Source organism: Petaurus breviceps, unplaced genomic scaffold, assembly GCF_028583685.1.
Source record: "Petaurus breviceps papuanus isolate PSGF00001 unplaced genomic scaffold, PetGlider_PUasm1.0 79, whole genome shotgun sequence".
Lineage (NCBI taxonomy): Eukaryota > Metazoa > Chordata > Mammalia > Diprotodontia > Petauridae > Petaurus > Petaurus breviceps.
Window position 1 is genome coordinate 26,360,985 of NW_027186523.1, and position 24,171 is coordinate 26,385,155.

General features: G+C 35.4%; 1 long non-coding RNA gene across 1 annotated transcript in view; it reads left to right on the forward strand.

The window, feature by feature from the left end:
• Positions 1 to 9,187, forward strand: part of LOC138175766 (uncharacterized) — a 66,604-nt gene extending 57,417 nt beyond the window's left edge. The window contains exon 4 of the long non-coding RNA XR_011172083.1: positions 8,414 to 9,187. This is a non-coding gene — a long non-coding RNA (uncharacterized lncRNA). The remainder of the gene's footprint in view (positions 1 to 8,413) is intronic.
• Positions 9,188 to 24,171: the final 14,984 nt, after the last annotated feature.

A 24,171-nucleotide genomic window follows, 5' to 3' on the forward strand; every position in this document is an offset into this window, starting at 1 on the left:
TATTTTATTTCTATTAGCAAAACCTTGCTTTCCATTTGTATTAAAAACAAATGGAAAAATGTCACATAATATGGCAAGTATTCATTATTCTCAATAAATAAAATATATATAATATATGTATATGCCACACAGAATACAGAATTAGATTTGTTCCCTGCCCACTAAGTTAGCATGCTAATCAAATCATTGCTTGATTATAATATAGCTTTCATCTCTGTAGCTCAAACTATTTTTAGTTTCACAATTATTAAAACCATGCTTTAAAGCATTATTAACTTCAGCTCTAGTGAGTGTCATAAGATTAACATAGACGTTAAGCCAGGATAACTGAAATGACCCCCCAAAAACCCATGTTTACTGGCCATGCCATTATTATTAGCAATTTTATTTTTTCATCACCAGGTTTCATTTTCCTTATTTAACTTTTTCTGGTTAATAATTGTTGACTTTCAAATAAGCAATAGCACAACAATTAAATGGGTAAGAACTTTATCACCAGTATTCATTAAAGGGAGAAAGAAGCAACTTGGTTTTGTGATTGACTTTTATTCTTTTAAACTCTGTATCTAGGCATGACAAAGTGCACTGCCATACTAGGGTCCCCGATGTACTTGAGTGTGAGTACTTTACTAAACAAAGAGATTTGATTGTGACTGAAAGTCATCTTTGATCAAATAAAATCACCAAATTTATGGCAGTGATTTACTTAAAATGCAGTAGTTTGTCCACATACTCGCCTAAGATCCATAGTCAAATTCACTTGACATATCTATATCATTTGCAACTGAAAATATTGATAGTCCTGAAATATCTGTGTCAATAGCATTGCAACTGGAAGGGAGTATTCAAATATGTGTACCTGATGCACATTTAAGTTTTAGACTAGTAAAATTCTATTTTATTATAAAAAGAAAGTTCAAGTAGTATTGTCAAGTGAGAAAGTTCAAGGTTCATAGAAGAGATAAGTAATGGATGATAAATTGATTTATAAATCGCCTATCTGTACACACACACACACACACACACACACACACACACACACACGAGGACCATCTCCAGTCATCCTGATCTATATCTTGCCACTGGACCCAGATGACTTTGGAGAAGAAAGTCATGCTGGTGACTTTGCACAACCCTCCCTCACTTAAATCCAGTTCTCATGAAAGTCCTGATATCATGATCCTCATCAAGAGTAGAAAGAGGAGCTGCCCCACTGGGGACCCAAGTGGAACTGGTCAGTTGGTCAACATACCTCTTTTCTTTTTTTTTTTTTATCTCCCCTTCCCTCCCCAGCTTTAAACCCAAATCACACTCATTGACTGGTCAACAATAGATCTGAGGTCAAGTCCCACTTGGTGACTGTTTGGGCCCTAATTGACTCAGAGTGAATGTAAATAGCAATTGTTTCTGTTTTTACCAGAAATCCTGAGGGTCTTACCCTACCAGATTGATTTTTGACTAGGTTAAGAGGCCCTTCTCTGCCTTTTTTCTTACCTAGCCTTAATCACTGAATAGGTTTTGCCTCAGTCAAACTGAGACCTGTTAAAGGTTAGCTTAAAAAGGCCAAAGTCTCCTACTATATCCAAGGTCATCTCCAGTTGTGCTGATCTATATCTCACCATTGGACCCAGATGATTGTGAAGGAGATAGTGAAGCTGGTGACTTTGCACAGAACTTCCTCACTTAAATCTAATTCACTTACATGTCATGGCATCATCTCCCCAATGTCATGTCTTCTTCAAGGATGAAGGATAAACAACACACACACACACACACACACACACTTATAGAGCTATCTATTCTGCAATATTAGAAACATATTAGCTTCTAGGTATTATGGTTCAAATGAAAGTATCTCTAACTTCATATAAACTTTCAAGGAAAGTTACCAACAATAATGTAACTGAAAATAGTTCATCTATTGGTTGTGCTATACCTATATGTCAATTCTGTGAGTGATGAAAAAGAATTCAACAGTTATATTATAGGAATAATATATCTGTAAGCAAGGCATACAATTAGGACAGGTCTTAGAGCCCAGGGTATTATAAAATTAGGCCAAAGGAATGAAAACCATGCTCCAAGAAAGTAAAGAAAGATTTTAGTAACAACTAAATATTGAAACATCATTAGTAAAGTATCATACTTTTTTAAGCTCAATGACACTCACTGCTTTCAGACTAATTATCCCAGTGATGGCATCTACAGGATGGAATTGCAGGAATCTGTAAAATATTGTTGAACATTCCTTTAGAAGGTAGGTTAAAAGTGACAGGAATTTTAAAAATCTCTGATTTTCTTTGAGGTTGTTTAGGAACAATTTTGTTTCCTCTGCAACAATGAAAAGATTAGAGGCCATTCATAGTACAAATTGGGGATAAGTGTGTTGGAACAGGTTCACAGAAATAAATAAACTTTTTTTTCTTAGAAACCTAAAATAAAATCAAGAGAAATTCCTTATTTCTTTTTCAGACAGTTCAGTAAAAAAAAAAGTTTTCATATGCATGAATCTCATCTTGGTTTATTTGGTACTAAAAAAAAGAAAGATGAACCTGGTCCTTGACTTTCTTTTCCTCCATCTTCTTCTCTATTTTTGACTTTTATATTATTAAAAATTTTTACTTTTATTTGGCACATTTCACTCTATATTTATAAAAGGCTGGTTTATTTCCTATTGTCCCTAAGATATCTTATCTTAACCTGGATAGCTTCTAGCTTCCATCTCTTTTAATTTCTTATAGTCCCTACTTATTTCATAAACTTATATTCTTCTAGCTCTTTCTTAGGCCTCCTTTCATGTGACTCTACTACCCTTGCTTACCTTTTTTTCTTTTTTTTGCTTTTTGGAGGGGAGAAGGCAGGTCAGTTGGGGTTAAGGGACTTGCCCAAGGTAACACAGCTAGTGTGTTAAGTGTCTGAGGCTGAATTTGAACTCAGGTCCTCCTGACTCCAGGACCTCTATTCACTGCACCACTTAGCCAACCTCTTACTTTTTCTGAAGTCCCATAATTTTATGGTAATGTCCTTATTAGTTACTTAGATGGCTCATGAATTCTCTCCACTAATCAGACCTACTTTCTTTAACTAGAAGGTAAAATAGTGCAGAGACAGGAATGAAAAGATCATTCCCAACCACTGATCTCAGTTACGTTACTCAATCTGACATTCCTATTATATTTCTAAGAGCATTTCCTTCATAAAGCAGATCAAAAGGACCTGTGCTACAAGCCATTCTGGGTGTGCTAGGGTGCTTGCTGTTACACTGTCTGAAGGCATTTTTGAACTCAGGACTTTGGGACTATAGGTCTAGCATTCTATCTGCTGTGCTTTCACACTGAGCTTATAATAATAGGAAATGACTGAACCCCAGCTTGTTACCTATGCGACACTGATAAAGTAATTTTACCTCCCTCAGTTTCATCATTTGTAAAATAAGACAGTGAAGTAGATGATATCTAAAGTCCCTTTGAGGGGTGGGCAGGTAGCGCAGCGAGTAAGAGCACTGACTCCAGTGTTGGGATGACCTGGGGATCAAATCCGGGCTCAGATGCTTAGCACCACACCCAGAAATAACTGGCAGTGTAACCTTGAGCAAGTTACTTAACCCTGATTGCTTTAAAAAAAATAAATAAAGCCCCTTTGAGTTCTAGATATATATTTCTGATTTTTTTCTAGAACATTTATAATCAATAATAATTATAAAAAGTAGAATATAAATCGAGAGATAGAAAGATTGTATGCTATAGTTGATACCATTATATTTAGAGCCAAGAGTCCTGGTTTCAAATTTGAGCTTTGATATGAGCTGTTTTTCTGGATCAAAATCACTTTTTTCCCTCTAAGCCTTAGTTTCCTTGTCTGTAAAATAAGGATATTTTATTGTATTTGTTTAGTCATTTTAAAGCCATATCTGACTCTTTGTGACTCCCTTTTGTGGTTTTCTTGGCAAAAATACTAAATTGATTTGCCATTTCCTTCTCCAGCTCATTTTACAGATGAGGAAACTGAGGCAAACAGGGTTCAGTGACTTGCCCAAGGTCACACAAATAGTAAATGTCTGAGACTGATTTGACCTCACAAAAATGATCCTGACTCCAGGCCTGGCCTCTTTCCACTGTGCCACTTAGCTGTTCCATAATATTTCATTACCTATCTTAGACAAGAATTGTGAAGAAATTCCTTTTAAACTGTAAAACACTATAGAAATGACAGTTAATATCATTACTACCACCTTGGTACCTGTGAATGTCATCTTCCCTGACTATGTAGTGGGGAATAAAAGTCTAAAATTATTTATAAAGTGAATAAAATACTCTGGTTAGAAGATTATTTTGATTTTCGTGTTGTAAGTTGAGAGGAAGAGAAGATATATAAGAGAGGAAAATTCCATAGCCATCCAAGTTGATGTTATGTGGTGCCATGTTCAGTCCTTAAAGAAAAATAAAGAAAAGAAGGAAAACATTGTCATTAAGTGGTACATTAAAGGACTGGGAACGTAGTTGAGTGATGTTCTTGACCTCATTCCAAAAACTACAGTGAACACTATTAGAAGGGGAAAAAAAGAAAAAGGTTGACTATATACACTATTAAGTAAGTATATTTCACCCAAATTAGTTCTCTTTATACTGCATATTTTTTCAGATTCCTGAGCTCTGTCTATATGCAGTGAACTAGAGCAACATTATAGTATTATTTGCTATTGTTCACTAACAGTCATGCTAATAATGTTTGTAGATCACCATTAAGTTGAATTACCCAAGTTAAAGATTGATTGATCCCAGATTTACAGTTAGAAGAGACCTCAGAGGCCAGTTTTTGTTCCAGGATGTTCTCATCCAATCTCATGTTTACCTTTCTCCTTGATTGGTCCAAGGGGATCTTGGCAATAGAGAGAGGTCAGAAAAGGGGAAGATAAGAAAATTCCATATTAATTCCAAGCATCAGTCATAGGGGCAATGGTACCAGGGAGAAATGTGAATCATTACACTCTGTGTCCAAGGGTGTGGTTTCACATGCCTGAGGTAGATTTCCCAGTAAAGTTATATTGCTGTAAAGAAATAGTGATAGTCAAGGAAACCAAAATATGAATTGAATTATAGAGCAAAAGTGGGGAAGGTATCCTCTTAGGCCAGTCATAAAGTTCCTTATAAATCCTTAGCTTCTGTAACTAGATATGTTTTTTTTCCTCATTGCTTTGGATAGTATATATATTTTTTGAGGCCTTCTGGCTCTAGTGGCCTATTTTTTTTGTCCCTGCTTGCTATCTTCTAGTCTTGTTCTCACTTTGGTAGGTGATTGTGGTTTTGGATATGATTGCTTTTGAAAAATTCCTTTGTTGGAAATGTGCCCTTTGTACAGTTTTCCTTGAGTGTTTTATTTGATTTTACTCAGACCTAAGTTCTGGGTTGTTTTATGTTATGTATCAAATGTTGCCTCAGTCCTGGGATAGCAATGAGAGAAATGAGACTAAGGAGTGAAATTTCTTAAGCAGTGTTTGTTATACAGAGGCCTTGGGCTTTCAGGAGCTAATCAAGCTAAATGATAAAGGCATAAGCCTTAATCTTGGGGACCAGGAATGAGGAATGGGGATAGGCTACATGAATTTTGGTCAATCTTTATTTGGAACAGAAGGCTGCTCTGATGATTTGACGAATTACTTCTTTCTACAGGCTATTACTGTTATTGATGTGAATGTATTACATGGGTAGGGACCTGGTGAGCTGAAGCCATAAATTCTTGCTGAATGGATTTAGAAAAAAAGTTATAATTGTTAATTTTGTTCTTTTCTAATTATTATCTATATCATCAACTGAATCTTTCCATACCATGAACGTAAGTTTAGGCCCTATGTATACTTAGCTTTATACAACCCAATGGACCTACTTGCTTTTGAAGATAACAGGCATTCCAGTGTTGGACTCTGCAAGTGTACATGCTGTTTCCTCCTAATCACTGGAATGTTTCCCTTCCTCACTTTGTTCTCTTGGAACTTCTAGGTCTACACAAGGCCTAGGTTAAGAACTACTTTCTTTCAGAGGGTCTTTACTGATTGTCCCAATTATTAATGACTATCCTTCCAAATATTTTTGTAATTTATTTTATGTATCTTCAATTTACTTATTTGTGAATATTCTATGTCCCTTCAGGAGAATGTGTGATCCCTAAGAACATGGATTGTCTCACTTTGTATTTGTAGCCCCGGTTAGTAATGTAGCACCTAGTAGCACATAGTGAGATAGAAACCATGGTAGGGTAGGAGCCTGTGATTTTACTGATATAAGTGAAGCTCCCTCAGTCAATTGAAACTCCATAGCATCTTCTCTGCATCTTGCAGTTTTAAGGATTTGCCTAGAGTACGTTGTGACCAGGGTCACTATCAGTATGTTTGGGACTTCACACGACATATTTCTGGCTGTAGGCCAGCTTTCTATCTATTTTACTGTGCTACTTTGTCACAGAATTCAATAAATGTATGGATTCATTGATTATAAGCCAAAGCATAAAAGAAAAAGAATATAATGTGATGGAAATAGTAAAGAGATTTATTTAGTTGAGATAGTATATATTATAGGAGCATAAAATACCAATATAATTCATTACATGCCCCCAACTCCTGATATTGTGAAGATTTCCATTAGCCTTGGGAATTGATAGGGCATGTCAACAGGGGCCATAGCAATGCAAGTCTCATCCAAGTAGTTTGTTGTCTGCCTCCTGTCAGTGGGAGCTATTTCCATGGAAAATCATACAGGCAGCAGAAGGGAGAGCCATGGAGCTGGCACAGGGACAGCTTCACAAAGCCAGTGTGTATTTAAACTGAGGCTGAAAACTGAAGAAACTCTTTGAGGAACTCAGAATGCTATTGCCATCACCTCAAATACCACTCCCCTTTTTAGAATGAGACAATCTCAGAATGCCAAGGGGAGATCAAGCCAATCATTGATAAACCATGACTTCAAAAATGCAAGATCATTTGGTGAATTGTAAATTGCCATAGCAAGCACAAGAATGATGTGTGCCCAAAAGTGATCTCAAAGATCTGAACAATGAAACTTATATCTAGAAAAAGAGATGGACCAGTCATATAGTAAGAGCAAGGGAGAAAGACTACCTGAGTCACTCATTAATTTTTTTTACTCATGAAATTTTAAAAGACTAACAAGAAAATTGCCCTCCTTACCTCCTTCAACATTAGGGAAGTCACAGATAAGAATCACATAGAATAAAGAGATACAGAGCAAACAGAACTCAAGTCACTGAGACTCATCAAAGCATTGGAAGAAGAGAACAATATTCCACTTGAAGAGACACACATTTATTTCTAACACATATTGTGTAACCTTTGCCAGATAATTGAATTTTCCATTGCCTCAGGCAAATCTATAACACTACAAATTTCAGAGAAGGTACAAATCTACACTGGCAAAGGAAATTCCCAACCAAGAGCTTCCTTTGTTAATGATGGAGCCAGTGTAGCCAGAAAAAAATCCAGTTGGTGCTAAAATGATGGTTACTTTTAAAAATAGCCTTACAATGTGACTCTCATTAGAATTATGGGCCTCGTCTCAACAAACCATACATGTAGATTCAATATAAACTACCTAGCCAGGACCTAAAATGCCCTCAAAATCTTGCAGCAAAATTTTCATAAAAGCCTTTGCTTTCTTAAGGAAATGCCAGTTAACAAAATTAATTAATTCCCTTTTCTACTTTCCTGATTTTAATTGTGTTTTGCCTGTGGTAAGAGTCTTAGTGAAAAGAAAATTTAATGACAACTGAAAAACTTTGGTTTATTTTAAAATACTTGAATTCAAAACCAGCTAGCCTAAGATTTGCCACTGCTTCTGCCATCCCATAGGGCAAGCCCCTTCCCTCAAAATTGTCCCAGATAAATCTTGGATAGAATAGGGATATCAGTTATGTTAGGATCATATAGAATTGGAAGGAAACAGTTATTACAATACCATACTAATCTGAAGCATGAACGAATTACTTCAACAGTCAAATATCCCTTGTAAGTGGTTAACCAAGCTCCACTTAAAGATCACCAAGAATGGATAATTTACTCTTTCCCAAAGCAAGGTCATTTCCTTTTTTTTTTTTTAACAATTCTTATTGTTACAAAGTTCTACCTTACACTGACCCAAAATCTCTTTCCCTATAATTTCTACCCATTTGGTCTCAGTTCTGACCCCAAGAGCTTGAGCAGAATAAATTTCTAGGCAGATAGTTAAAGAAGGGAAATGGATATGAATAAACATTTATATAGTGTCTACAATGTGCCAAGCACTTTTCTAAGTATGTTTATTAAACAAATATTTCATTTGATATATTCATTTGATAGACTATACTTCAATTTAATTACCCTCCTTTTGAATCTTATATAATTGTTTTATTATTCATTATTTTGTAGGGCTTATGGGGTGTTCAAGAAGGACTAGGACCTCTGTGAGGCCATGCCCATTTCAGGGATATTCATCTACCATTGGTGTCTGTCTACCTGGTACTCAACTCTCATCTATGGCTCCAAGAAACTGCAGCTCCAAGCACAGTGACCACACCCAGTAAACCAGCTTAGTAGTTGCTCTGAGCTAAATCAGTTTGAGAGTAATGGTGAGGTGTTAAACCCATTGGTGAGTTAAGGGGGTTTCTACTCCAAGCATGTGATTCTCCTGGTGGCATGGGTGGAGGAGGATGATCTGTTCCAGTGACCATGAAGGTGCCTGAAGCATTCTCTGTGGAGTGCTCAGAGCTTGGTCAGAATATTAAAGATTCCAAGATCATCTACTACATCGCAGGCCTTCAACAGTCAGTTTAACTTCTGTCTTGCCACTGGACTTCAGTGACTCTGGAAGAGAGAGTGAAGGTGACAAATTTCTGTAATTCAGCCTCACTTAAATTCCATTTACCCATGAGTCAAGACATTAACCTGAGATGCTATTGGTCTTCTTTGAAAATGAAGGACAAACAAATAACAATTATTTTATGCACTTAAAAACATTTAAAATAAGTCTGAGAAGGACTTACAACCTTAAGTTTCACTATATTGCCAAAGTGTAACATACACACAAAAACAGGTTAAGAACCTCTGTGCTAAGTGAAATGATATTAGACAATAAACAGGTATGTTTATCTCCTAAATTACTGGTTATGTTTCTGTACAATTTTATACACAAAATGAACCTTCATATACATAAGGAAAAGGAAAATGCAAGTAAAGGAAAATTCTGCCCCCTAAGTTGAATGACAAATGTATAAGCACTATTTTAATACCTTTCTGATTTTCTTGAGGTTGTGAAGATAACACCAAGCATAAAGTATGTCATATGCATTAAAAAATGGTATGTTTCCTTAGCAGATGGCTGGAAATAAATTCTTTTGGTAATTCTATTTCAGTAGAACATTCAAAATCTACACTCCTTGGATGGCATAATGTGCACATTTTAGATTTGGAGCCAAAGCAATGTAGTGTGAATGTGACAATATTTTATCTTATATGTTATATGTTTGTAATATATGTTTGTAATGACTATGCCCTTGCCTCCTTCTATTCCTATACCCTTTGAAAAGTGCAAGGAATGAGAAAATAGAAAAGGAAAAATGAGTAACAAAGGCAATCAGTCATCTCAGACGCAGGTAAGGTAAATGAATTTTATAGGTAAACAGATTCCAAATTAACAGTGCGGTTTTGATTCTTTAATAAGGTCTAATCAATATTGAACAAGTAGTTTGTAATAACTTTTTGCAGAAATGCAAAGTATTATATAAACCCACCCTTAATTTGTATTTTCCAATTTGTGTTTGGGCCACCATGCTTCCAAGACCATGTTCTCAGTTGTTCGTGAGACCACCAAGGACTTCCACTAACCAAATTACCTATAACTTTTAATTGCTCAAAATTCCATTGTAATTACAGAGACATGACCTAAGCTAGTTTGAATAATGAAAGTAACAATTTTTTTAGCCTTATGTGGTTTTGGGGGGTATTGCAGGGAAATAGGTATAGAAAATATCTAAGTAATAAATTAAACACAGATATTTATTTTACATTCTATTAAATTTTATCTTTCAATTAACAACCCTAAAAATTTCCTTCCCAAGCAAGGCAAATGCTTATGTTGACTGTTTCCAAAAATTTTTCTTATTCTTGACATATATTCAATTAGGACTAAATATGTCCTAGTAAGGAAACTATATTAGTCTTCATCATTGGTCCTTAGGAATCATTGTGGCCATTACACTGATCAGAGCTCCTAAGCAAACTTGATAAATTTTACAAAGTTTTTACTGTAGAAATAATTCTTCTGTTTCTGCTCACTTCACTCTGCATTAGTTCATAACAAGGAACCCCAAGTTTCTCTGAAATTGTCTCTTCCTTTGTTACATGATAGTATATATTAATGTAAAATAATCGATTTAACCATTTCTCAAGGGCATTACCTTAATTTACAATTCTTTACTAACACAAAAAAATCTGCTATAAATAATTTTGTACATATGGGTCCTTTTCCTTTGCTATCTTTAGAGTATAGACCTGGTAATGATATCACTAAGTTAAAGTCACAAGTTTGGGGGCTTATTTCCATATCATTTTCCAGAGTGACTAGACCAGTTCACAACTCTAACAAGAAAGAATTCATTAATATTTCTGCTTTCCTCCAGTCCCTTCAACTTATCAGATACATAAAATGTCATTCTACATGATTAATTTTTTGCATTTCAGATATTTCATATAATTTGGGATATAAAGACTTTATATTTAGAGGAATACAAATTACTCTTTCCTTTTATACATGACTTAGTCATAAGTGACAAGGGAATGTTTTGTAATGTATGTAGGACTTTATGGATGGTGTTATTTTTATAACATCAGCAAAATCAGAATGTTTTGAAATATTGCTTATAAATTAATCATTCAACTTTTTTGGCAGGGGGCAGTTGTATTCTGTGTATATTTTCATTTTCCTTATGTATAATACTTTAATATTCAAACTTTTTGTGTTTCTTTAATCACATTTAGAGCAGTCTTTTTTTTAACAAACCTATATGTATCATACTGAGAAACTAATAACATTCTAGGCAGGTGATACATTAATCATACTTCAGAAAAACTGCATGTATTCTAATTAATTTGTAGGCCAATTAATTAAAATGACATTAAAGTTGTTGAAACAAGTATTTAATCTCAAATCGTATAGGTAGACTGTTACTTTTGAATGAACCACCAGGGTTTTAAATTTTATCTAATAAAAAAAACTAGAAGAGCTCTAAAAAGTTAAATCAGTTATTTCAATTGTTTTGGTCATATCATCACTCTTTCTTTCCTCCTGCTATTTCTCCCACCCAAAATGCTCTCCCTCTTCTCTTTGATTTTTTAAAACATAAACCTTCTCCCTAGGTAAGTACTGGAAAAGCAATTTCCATTTCATGAATTTCTGACCGCTTCCATGCAGAATATGCACTAACTCCCCTGAATTCAGTTTTATGTACTAGGTAATATTTTGAATTTTTACAATTCTATATTTTGAATTTAATTCCATAATTTCCATTTGCATTTTTGTACTGTTGATTTTTAGTGTAATTTAAGCATTATATTATTGCTTTATTTGCCATGTGATTATTTTTTTCCCTCTTTAAGTAGATTCATAAGCCTGCTGGAGACAGGAACTATGTATGGGGAAAGGGAATCTCCAATTAATAAATGATGTTTCAGTGAGTCATTAGGAATCTGAGATGCATATACCTGTGGAAATATGTATAGAACTGGTTCAGAAGAACCCACAAAAATCTACTTGGATCATGAAAGGTCCAAAACATAATTCTATTAACATTAGCATCATATATACCAATGTTTCTATAAGTTAATGCAAGGATCTAACTTAGGATAATAGGAACATTAATACTTCTACATCCTCCAATGTCTGATTTATTATGTCTATCACAGTGAATGGAGGAGTGTTATTTAGCATGTTGAAACAGGAATTGAAAATCAGTTGATTGGGGTGGCTAGGTGGCACAGTGAGTAAAATGCTGGCTCTGGAGTCAGGAGGACCTGAGTTCAGTTCCGGCCTCAGACACTTAACACCCATACAAAAAAAAAAAATTAGTCGTGTAACCTTGGGCAAGTTACTTAACCCCAATTGCCCTCCAAAAACCAAAAAAAAAGAAAAAGAAATCAGTTGATTTCATTATAATGGGTCACCTGACATCAAGATGGCTTTGTCTTGTTAGAATATATGGAGTTCTCATTTTTTAGATTGCAATCAAGAAATAAATTACATGTAAGATGTGGATGGCATTCCAAATCCTTCATTGGTAGGTCAGTTTTTAGCAGGACATTCTCAATACCAGTTACATAGTTCTCCTTCCTCCTGCCCTTTTTTAATCTCTCCTTGAGTCAGACTATGCCAGTAATAGTCCCTTTAAAATATATCCACTAATCTCAGTGTTGAAATTTGGAACCTCAGACAAATTTGAGGGATTTGAGAACAGGTTTTTTAGGTAAGTACAAACAAACCTTCAATATTTGTTTCTATGAATCAGTTGACTTTTTTTTCTTTTACCTTGGCCAGCTTTCTATCTCCTACTATCTGATTTATTGTTATTATTAATTTGAGCTTTGGTTTTCCCATGGTGTATCTCATATAAACTTTGTATTTATTGATCCACAAATTGCCTGCAGCTACTGGTAACATATTTTATTACTGCTAAAATTTATTATGCTATAGTAGAATTAATGAGGCTTTGGTGTTTTAAAACCTGTATTTTATGGATTATATTTTCAGCTGAAAATTCCATCTAGATATGATGAAAACACTTAATATTTTTTCAACAGCTTGAAGTCAACATAAAGACTGACAACCTGTCAGGAAGTTAAAAAAAAGTACAAGCTATTGTTTTTGAGGGGATTATTGTTAGATTAAGATTCATCTGAAATGAGATGAACAGCTGAACTACACAAAAGTAGCATGTCTATATGCCCTCTTTTTTTTCTTTTAGAATTTGTTTTATCATAATGAAATAACACATTTAAATGATTTTAGTAAATAGGCAGAATGCAGTTTCTCATATTCCATAATATTTTTCATTGCAAAAATCATGCAAGTTATATCCAATTACCTAAATAAACAGAAGACAAACTTATCAAGATTAATTCTTACTTACCAGAACTATACCTCAGGCTGATAAAATGTTCGAATTCTCTCTTGTGGATATATATATTTTTTTTTCTTTCTTTCCTTCCTTTCTTCCTTCCCTCCCTCCCTCCCTCCTTCCTTCCTTCCTTCCTTCCTTCCTTCCTTCCTTCCTTCCTTCCTTCCTTCCTTCCTTCCTTCCTTCCTTCCTTCCTTCCTTTCGTCCTTCCTTCCTTCTTTCCTAACTCGTGCTCAACACAAAGCCCTCACTGAAAACCTTAGCAGCTTAGTACATGACCTCTGCTTGTAGTATATTGGATAGCCTTCCAAAACACCAGTGTCATGGTCATATAGAGATGAAGCATTAGAGTAAGACCTTTTTTTTATTTTTTTGGTGGGGCAGGGAAAACAAGACCTGTGATTTCATTGATAATGTAGAAGTCCTAGTGGGATAAACTCTACGACATATCCTGATCAAAACCCTTCCAGTTATTTATAGCTTTAGAGAGTAACTTGAAGCAGTGAGAGGTTTAATGATTTGTCCAAGGGCATACAGCCAATATTTAATTTGAGACAAGGTCACCTTGACTCTAAGATCATTCCTCTTATAAATTATGCCAGGCTGCTTCTTATATGTAGTTAGTATTTATGATAACCAAAAGGCTATACTGAATACATCATGTATTAAAGATGAAAATAATTAAAATGAGTATATAGTACTATTAGAAAGCTCAGGCAGTGGGCACACTCAATAAGTGTCCCTTCTCACACTCACCTCAGATATATGCATGTTAATTTCCACTCAAGAAATTGAATTAAAGCCTAATTATTTTGAAAACATTGCATTTGGGTATGATTCGCCTTTCCCATTAAGAGATTTGGGTTTTTTTGTTTGTTTTTTTAATATATATTTTGAGAAGTAAAAAACTTTGGTAGTAAAACATTGCCAAAACCAAGGTTTTCCATGGGGCACTTGGTTGAGTAGTTGAGAAAATAAGCTAGATGTTTAGGCAGGAGTTATGAATATAGATTTTTATTGTTGTGGAAGAGGGCAATTCACAAACTTAAAATGACAAATAAAACTTACATTTAAGCCAGAAAACTCAGAAGCAGCCTGTTTCCTTTTTCCATTCCAATGTCTAGCCAAATACCTGGGAAACTTTCTTTTGTAGCCAAAAACATCAATGACTGCTTTTGGCAAAATATTCAAAATCTGTCAAAAAGCATATAGCTCAAACATCAAATGTAAACTATCAGGCTACACTATTTCTTTTTGAAAAGTTAGTGTTAAATAAAAGGCCATGAGGGACTAATATTTCTTTTAGCAATTAATAAATGACCTTACCTAGAGCTGACCATGTACTGGGTCATAAAGTGTGTTTTTATAAACACAAGAAAGAAGAGGTTTTTCTTTTACTGGGGATAAATCTGTTTTTCTTTCTCAAACTCAGAAAGATTTTCTAACCAGCCAGAAAGAAACAAAGATTACTTTGTAGATCAAGGAGATGAATAAAGCAGAATAATTTGTATCCTGCTGAATTCAGAAGGGAATAATTTATGAACACACTAAAACACAATGTGTTGGAATCTCCCTATATGGGGTGTTCACTAAAGTAGAATTTGAATCTGTTTTTGGACCCCTAAATTCTAGGGAGAAAGGGATTGCAAATGTTATGTTTCTTTCCAGAGGAAAAAAATACAGGGAGGAGAGATGGGGAAAGATGCAAGTCCATCTAATTCAGTTCAAGGAGTGAAGGTACTATGTTGACTAGTTCAGACTAGTTGACTAGAACTAGTTCTAGTTGACTGGAACTCCATATCTACTTAGAATGAGGCACCATTGTCAATTATAATGATATACATGCACAGGGACAGCAGAGTTCCTCTCTGATGGGCAATGACTGTGTAAATGGTAGGAAGGTTTTCATAATCTTATGACTCTCAGGATTATGTTTCTCCCAACCTTGAAATGTATATACTTGCAGCCATTTCAAACTACATCTGCATGTCTAACCCCAGTTCTCTGCCAATCCCATCTCTCCCAGACTCCTATTTGCTTCCTCACAGAGCTAGGTCAACATGTGAAGAGACACAGAAAGGAAGAAGAGGTGTGCTCTAAGCAAGTATATGAGAAGCAAGAAAGGAGTTAACATCACAGCTTCATAGATCATAGAACCACCTATTTAGACTGGACCTCAGACCATTTAGTTCAACTTCATTTTACAGATAAGAAAATAGAGGACCTGGGATATTAAGGACTCACCCAAGTTCAAACTAGAAGTAAGGACTAAAAATGGGATTTGAATACAGGTTCTCTGATGTTGAAGTCTCATACTCTGAACACTAAGTAACCCATGCCAAGTCTTGTCATACTGAATTCTCTTTGGCAAGAAAATATAGCTGTAGTGATTTCTTAGATCTTCTGCATAAAGTGACACGTTGTCTCTGGTCTTTGGGAGGTTGAGAAGTTGCAGAGCCCATGCTAGGCAAAATTTTAAATTAGGTGATGTCCTTTGGCATCACCCCACCTCTCTGCTAGTCTTACACTGATGCCCAGGGGTCTTATGCTGTCATTTTCATATACTGCTTCAGACATATTCAAAGTCAGTCCTTGCCTGAAAAAATCCATTTCTGCTTCTTTCCCTTTCCCACATCAAAATATTTATCTCTGTAGTGCCAAAAAGCTCAAAAGAATAGTAATATCATTGAAGTAAGTATACTCAGGTAAGTATACTAAGTATACTCAATATAACTAAGACTTAGTTTCTCATCTTCTTGGAGATATTCACACTTTAAAAGAAGGTATTTTTAAATAAAAATGAATCTCTAATATTTGGAATTTTAGAATGATACTAGATGAAAGAAACTCAAAGGAGGGAACTTATTTTTTAACACCTTGTTGAAGATATAAGGAGGACCAACCATTTGGATGGCACCGAGATATGCTAAGTTGTTTTGTTTTTTTGGTGGAGAGGAGTGTTTTCATAGGGGCATAAGAGTAATTTCTTTGTCACCCTTTTTTTTGTGTTGTTAATCTCTTTCCTTTTCCTTCAGCAGATCTATGAATTGTTTTCCAAATCTAATCTTTGATTGGCATAGAATGGTTCTATTTGTAGTTGTCAGGTGGCAGCTTGTTCTTCAGGTGAAGGGCCATTCAGTTTTGACTAACCATAAATGGTCAATAGGATGATCAGAGCAAGACACCATAGACTAACAGATGAGAGTTTCAGTAGTGGTGGATAGCAGAGCTGACTCCAGGAGCAGAGCAGAAAACAGCAGAGAAAAGAGGGGCTCCCAGAAGCCGGGTCAAACCTACCAGAGCACAGTGGTCGTTGATCTGGGCAGTGGCAAAAAAAAAAAAAAAAGTAAATGCACTATAGCTCCTTGCTTTTGTTCTTTGTTTAGTTGTGTCTTCTTGACCCTGTGGACCATATTGTTCACGGGATTTTCTTGGCAAAGATACTGGACCTGAGGCTAAAAGTTAGTTAATTTCCTTTTCTTTTTGCAGGAACAGCCAATCTGAGAATGGACTGGCCTGTCCAAAGCCTTAGGGCTCAGACTGTTTCATACAGGAGAGATTCTGAATATGGGAGAGCAATCTGGACAACAGTAGAGTGTGCTGTAGGCCAAACAAATTAGAGTGGCAGGTATTGGGAACAAAACATAACTCATTTTTATGTCTTATGATATCATGGTGTATCTGCAGGGTCTGAAGACTGCATGATGTTTTTAGGACTGTATGTTAAGACAGACAAAAGATAGCTGGAAAAAAGCCATAGATGGGGAAAAGATAAGCAAGGGGACAGAGGTGTTTAGGATTAAAGATAAATCAGGCTCTGCTTTGCAAAGATGAATTTGAGAGGGGATCTGATGGGAATTTATAAAATCATCTAAGAGAATATTTTAGGCCGGTCACAGACTTGTTTAGCAAATTACAGAGTGTAGCACTAGGGCACCCATTCAGGTTTAAGGGAGCAGGTTTAGGACAAATAAAGAAACTAGTTCTTTCAATTGAAAGTATTATAGAAGGAGGTGCTATAGATTTTTTAAAAAGGTTAAAAATATTCAGGTACATATACACACAAACTTCTGATGGAAGTTGGGGATATTCATGAATGTATATGTATATGTGTGTGTGTGTATGTATGCCTATATTTAGTTTGATGTCTTGTTTTCTTTGGTCTAGCTCTGGCATTTACCTTACCCTTGTTGTCAGAAACAACCAGTTCTTCCCACCAAACACCACTTATTGCCACTGTTAGCAGCCTAGATTACTCAATGATGGGCCTGAACCTTTTCGATCAATGTTGACATACTCCAACCTACCTCTATAGCCTCAATATATCTTACTCTCCTTTACAAACTCTTAGGTTCAGCCAAACTGGCCTTCTTTCTGTTTCTCACCCATGAACTTTGGCCCTCATTCCTATGTCTTTTGATAGGCTGTCCTCCATGATCAACTTGCATTCCATATTCATTGTACCCTAAGAGTCCCCAGTTTCCTTCAAAGCATCATTTTCTAAATAAGGCCTTTCTTCATCCCTCCCCATCTGCTGGTGTCTTCCTTCCCAAAACTATTTCCTTTTTCTCTTTGTGTTCCCAGAACCTGGGATATGCCTGACACATATTAGGTGATCAATAAAATAGTTGGTGATTGTTTTCTTGATAAATGAATACAGTGAGCAAGTACAGAGTATTGGGTTGGATATATAGATAGAGAAAAAAAAATGTGAAGTCTAAATAAAGGTTTCTAAAAAGACAATTTCTGCTTATAATTATTTTTTGTAAATCATACCTTAAATTTTATAGGATAAATGTAGATCTTAATAAATAGAAATCTAAATATGTGTATTTCAAATTTAGTAGAATAGACCAGGTGTGGGGAACCTGTGACCTCGAGGCCACATGTGACCCTCCTAGGGCCTCAAGTATGACCCTTTGACTGAATCCAAACTTCACAGAAAACATCACCTTAATAAAAGGATTTGTTCAGTAAAACTTGGATTCAGTCAAAAAGTCACACCCAAGGACCTAGAAGGTCACATGTGGCCTCAAGGCTGTAGGTTCCCCAACCCTGGAATAAACTATGTGTTGTAGTTATCATGACAAAAGAAAAAACAACAGTTAAGCCAATGCCTTTACTTTCTAAATAATTTCTGAATAATTGAAATCACATTTTCTTAGTGGAGTCACATGTTCTAGAAACTAGAAGGAAACTTAGAGGTCATTTAGTTCAGGGGTACTTAACCTAGAGTGTATGAAATATATAATACATTGGTTGTACTTCAGAATAATTTATTTCCTTCATAATCTTCTATATTTTATTTTAGGCATTCAAAGTCATGCTGATAAGGAGACCATAAACTTTACTAAAGTGGTTATATGACAATAACAACAAAATGTTAGGAGAAAAATGAGCCATGAACTTCTCAAGTCATTCTGAGTTATTGGCAAACTGGGGCTAGAAATCCAGGATTCTAATACTTCCAGGAAGGCACTATTGCTATTGGACCATACTGCCCTCATGCTATGAATATGATAAACAATAAATATTTGTTGGATGAATGTGGGTTGAAAAAAAATTAAGTACACTACTAATCAAAACCAAGGAAAAGAAAAACCAATTGGTTAGAGAATTTTTGAGAAAGATATCTCTAGAGAATAATCTCAACTAAGATAGAATAAACACATTACTCATCTTCATGAAATGCTCTTTATGTCAAGCAAAAATGTTTTCATGCAATATTACATAGTTTTCTAATGTGCTGCTACATACCTTGTATCCTTCATCATTCCATCAAGTAACTGCTCTGCTTGGCTTTTGTGGGTATGAGGCTGTCACATCCTTTGTATGATCACTGTTATGTATAGGCATGTTTGGGATTTATGAGAAGAGAGGGCAAATAACTAAAAGGTTAAATTTTGTGAAATTAAGAGGATGATGATCCAGAGACAAGAGGTGAAAGGTATAATGTCAAGCCAAAGGGGAAATGAAGTGAGGAATGAGTATACAATGAAAAATCTTCAGACTGATGAATTATAAAACAAAATGCTTCTAAAATTTCACAAGGAAGAAGACAGTAGAACTAGTCATGACCCACCCCAGATAGCACAGAATAGAGTCGTGAAAATTGTACAGTCTTCACTTTTTAAAGATCTGGGTTTGAATCCTCACTCTTCAGTTTATTGCCTTTATAACTCACTGAAATCCTGTAATCTTTAGTTTCCAGTTATCTTCATTATGAGGGGGCTGGATCTCTTGGGTGCCTTCAGGCTCTGTTCAAGTAGCCTCTTCTTCAAAAGGCCTTTCTGATTCCCCTAGTGGTTAGTTCCTTCCAACATTGAAATCTTTGTATTTATTTATGTAAATCACTTTGTATATTTTTTATATTTACTTTCCTGTGATAATGTTGTATCATACAGTATATTAAAAATCAAATCATTAAAAAAAATAGAAGAAAGGCATATCAAGAATCCTTCATGCTTATGGCTGAGGAGTAAATTTCTAACTAAACAAGAGATACAACCATAGTAAGTGCTTAACAATGAAATGGAAAGTGTGTTTTGATGGATTGCTATGGTTGTTAACTGAAAAATTTTTATATAATCAAAATTAATGCAACTAAGATTAAAAAGGAAATTATCCTGGGGCGGCCAGGTAGCACAGCGAGTAAGAGCACTGGCCCCAGAGTCGGGATGACCTGGGATTGAATCTGGTTTCTGATACTTAGCACCATACCCAGAAATAACTGTCCATGTAACCTTGAGCAAGTTACTTAACCACAATTGCTTAAAAAAAAAGAAATTATCCATGGAGGATGTAATTAAAGATCTTTGAGTTTTGTTGTATTTTGTTTGTTTGATTGCTTAGTTTGTTTGGTCTACTTGGCATTTCCCTATCTGGCATAGCTCTTTTTTCATTTGTACATGGAGAAATTTGGAAAAGCCCTCCCTATTCCTAATAAGTTGTGCTACATTAAATACAACAAAAAACATGATTTAAGCAATGTGACACATTTTCTACTATCAGGTGACACATCTCTAGCTGTAATAGCAAGCACAGAAGTAGTTCACACCTTGTTTCAGCTATTGAATTAACACCTTGTTTCAGTTCAAGTTTCTTTTGAGCCTTTCATCAAGTCTGTTAAGAAACAGAATGTGTGAAACCCAAAACTTGTGAATCCTAGAACTCATGGAACTCCTGAAACAGGAAGGGAAGGAGCTAATGACCATATATAAGGACAGTCCCAGGGCTACAGACAGCAGAACTGAGAAGACTCTGGTGGTGGCAGAGTCAAGAAGGAGAAAACTTGTGGTATCCTGGCATTCTGTCTGCTCTGTCTGTGTTGATATTTGTTTGTTAGACTTTGTACAGTAGCCCTCTGACCTTACTGGAAGCCCCGAAAGAGGTTTTCTGATTGTATGTGTACAGAAGTCCTGGAGGAGGGTTTTGGAGGTCCTGGGATTTGTGCTGACCTCTTGGACCTTGTTTGTGGGTCTGTGTTGATGATTTGTGTTGAGTTCTCAAATCTTGTTGGTGGGTCTGAGTTGATATCATAGGCAGATTGATAATGGGTGTCAGCAATGTGCATGAATATTATTGTGGCTCTGTCAAGCTTTGTCTTTCCAGAGACAGGAACTGTGAAGGACTTGAGGTGGACTGGACACTGTGAACTTCAATATGGAATGGGAACTAGATGAAGAATTGTACAAGGAGCTGGACAAGGAGCTAGGAGCTGCCTGCCTTGAACTCAGGTGACAGTTGGAGGTGGGACCATGGAAGAGGAACCATGGAAGCTGAGAGCCAGTCTCAAGTCAAGCTGAAAGAAGACTTTACTTGGACACTGTGTACTGACTGAGAAGATTATGGTTTGCTGTGACCTAGGGGTAGAGAAGTTTGACTTTTGAACTTTGTGATTGACTAAATGAATGTACTTTGTTGAAAACTATGTGTCCATTTTAGTGGTTAAGTTGTTGCGTTGTGACATGGTGAATGTTGTATTTTGATTTTCTGTGATACGTTGTAATATTGTGAATGTTGTACCTTGATTTTCTGCGAATGTTTTGTTCTGATTTGTTATTGAATAAATAGTGAGTTCACTATATTATGTATTCAGAACCTTGAAAGCTGTTTGCAGCAGCAGTCCTCTGGAAAGCTGCTTGTGTGTGGCTTTACACTAGCTCATCCATACTTTAGTAACCATCTTGATGAACTGCTATCTCCTTCTTCGTCCCCAAAGGAAAACACAAATAATAACTGGTTAGCCAGTCTTTTAATGGTGGGCCTCTCTGAACTTCTCAAGGTTAGTATTTGGGAGACAGATAAAGATGTTAGTCATTCCTATTAGATCATATTTCAGTTCAGTTTGATTAATATAACAAATACTTATCAGACACTCTGAGTTCAGAATAGAAAAGTAGGTCATTACAAAGATGGAGAATTTGGGGAGGTTTCATGTTGAAGGTAGAAAAGTTTAAGTTGGATATTAAAGTTTAGTTTTATTGGAAGTTTTAGGGTTTGACTTCCTCTAGCATAGCTTTTAAGCAGCTAGGTAGTGCATCAGATAGATCACTGGGCCCAGAGTCAGGAAGACCTGAGTTCAAATATGGCTTCAGACACTTAGCTGTGTGACCCTGGGCAGATGACTTAACCCTTTGTTGCAGTTTCCTCATCTATAAAATGAGCTTGAGAAGGAAAAGTCAAACCACTCTAATATCTTTGTCAAGAAAACCCCAAAAGTGGTCACAAAGAGTCAGACACAACTGAAAATAACAAAAGAACTACAACCACAAAATAAACACCCCACTAAGTGTTCAAAGAACTCAGAGTAACTGACAAGGCATTAAAGTAGTATTTTAAGAGAAGTTTTATAATTTTTAATATTGCTAAAGAAGCCTACTATCTACATCTACCCATAGAGGATATTGCTACAAGTGATTTTCTAATATAATGAATGTCATAGCCCTCATTTTCTTGGTCTCTCCCCAACTCATAGAACTGTGGGGTTTGGATGGAGTGAGAGAGACAGTGTATAACAGGAAGTGATGAAATGAAGTAGCATGCCCTATGGATTGAAGGTCTCAAGATCAGTGAGGGATGCATATCTGTGTAGAAGCACAGGCCTCTACTTGTTGGGACTTAAAGTTGAGTCCACTCTCTCACAGTGGATGAGCTAAGGCCAATCAGAAGTGGTCAGAGCCCCTTCTAGCAAAAAGAAAGAGAACGGGAAAGCAGGAGCTCTGGAGTCTTTACCATGTGTCACTGAGGAAGAGCTAAGATCACAGGTCTTGAGTTCCTGAATTTTCTACTAAGAAGAAGCGCTACTGGATATGTGAAGCATTAGATGTAAATTGTTGTCTTATATACAGTCCTTTTCCTTCTCATAGTAAAGGCAGCTATGAGGACTAAGCAAGTTGAACTGTATTTTTTTAACAACTTCCTGATATTAGAATGGCCACTGGATTGTAGAGGAACTGCCCAAATCTGGTGGAACACAATCTAGCAACAGACATTTCATTACACATTATTTATTACTTTAATTTATTATATACCAAGAATAAATTATTGTATACAATTAGCATACTTTGTCTATTCCTCTGGGAGGTGATGCCATTATGCCAAAAAATGATGCAAGTTTAGGGAGGATATAAAGTTTTGAAACAGAATGGAAGATTGGAGCTGATTCAAGCTAAGTAAATCCAAAACAATCTATACCCCCTTAAATAGAAAATTAGACAGCCATTCAGAGTGAGGCAGAGCTGAGAGAATAACTTTTTAATAACTAGTTTGGCATTTTCTTCATATTACCACTTAACTGTCAGAATGAGCATGGGATTGACTCACTATATGCTTCTTTTTATAGAACTGGAACAGGCTAATAACTCTCATTGTCACCTTGAAGTTAAGAATATTTGTATATTATTTTTTTCATTTTCTATCTATAAGACAATTCCCTATCCATGATATAACTATAATCTTCTGATATTATTGGAATTTTTTCCCTCCTTTGAGCTTTAGCATTTTACCTTTCCAAATATTTTAAAATATTAGAAATGTTTCTAAATAAATTTCTAAAAGATCTCTAAATGAATTGCTTCTTTCCCATATGTATATTTCCTCCATTCAAATAGTTATAAGAATATGAATAATTTGAACTGGTTGAAAATTTTAGATGTTTTGATCCATTTTTGCTTGGTGATCCATCTATTTATGTAGGACAGGTAGATATTAGTCGACAATTGAAGTCATTTTGAAATGTGAAAATATCCTAACAAATTCAAGTCATTAAATTCTGGAGTTGTGGTCCAACTCACCATGAAGTACCACAGTGTCTGTCACTGGAAAGATGGAGATGATCAGGAAGAGGAAGGAGGTGTCAGGAAAATTATGAAAAGACACTTGATTTGTCTAACCTTGCTTGCCCTTTTTCTTCCTTTTCCAGTTTATTGCCTCCAAAAGAAAACTAAATGTTTTAGTAATGCCTGAGGAGAAATATTCTAGGAATCAGGAAACCAAGGGTCTAGGAAATACTGATATGGATTTAGGGCAAATCACTTAAATTCTTTATCCTTTAGTTTTCTTATCAAGTAGGGGGCAAGGGCATTGAAAAGACAATGAATAAATTTATTTATGTAAATTTATAATAAATTATGTTGATTTAATATTATTTATTATTAAAATTATATTCAATTCAATTAATTTTTATTTAAATGGTTATTCAAATATTTAACATTTAATTTAAATGACGAAATATTTAACAAAAAAAGATAAAGAACAGATATGAAGTGGTTGAGTTTTGGGAAAAGCAGGCAATTAATCTTACTGATTGTAATATTTTGTTTAAGTATGGTATAATTTCTTTTCATATATTTACTAAAAAAGAGACTTCCAAAAAAGAGACCTTCAATGAATTTGAATCTGCAAAAATTATAGTCACATTTAATATAATTTCCATCTCTTTTTCCCCACAAAGGCCATTTTATTTACTTGTATAAGTTAAACCATGACTTTCAAGTGAATTTTATTATTTCTATAGAA